Here is a 446-nt window from a genome sequence, read left to right on the forward strand (position 1 = left end):
CCAAGTGGCCGGAATTACAGGCGCGCGCTACCATGCCCGGCTGATTTTTTGATTTATTGTTAGAGATGAGGTCACGCCTACCCAGGCGGATCTTGAACCCGCGGGCTCTTTTAAACCTAATACAAGTATTTCGCTCAGTTTGTCTTTTTGACCTTTTTTGTTTCTTTTTTTTAGGCAAGGTCTCGCTCTGTTGCCCAGGCTGGAGTGCGGTGGCACAATCAGGTCTCTGCAGCCTCAACTTTCTGGCCTCAGACGATCCTCTTGCCTGAACCTCTTAAAGCACTGCCACCATGCCCAGCCTTTGATCTTGATTATGATGTTTGCCTTAATGGGAGGGTATTTTGTTTTGTTTTAATGCTATGATTCTTTAAGCCGCGTGCATACCTCCCTAGAGGTAGAGAAATTTGTTTAAATTCTGCAGTAGTGGCCGGGCTCGGTGGCTCAGC

This window comes from Carlito syrichta, unplaced genomic scaffold (assembly GCF_000164805.1).
Source record: "Carlito syrichta isolate Samal-C Ts95f unplaced genomic scaffold, Tarsius_syrichta-2.0.1 Scaffold309859, whole genome shotgun sequence".
NCBI lineage: Eukaryota > Metazoa > Chordata > Mammalia > Primates > Tarsiidae > Carlito > Carlito syrichta.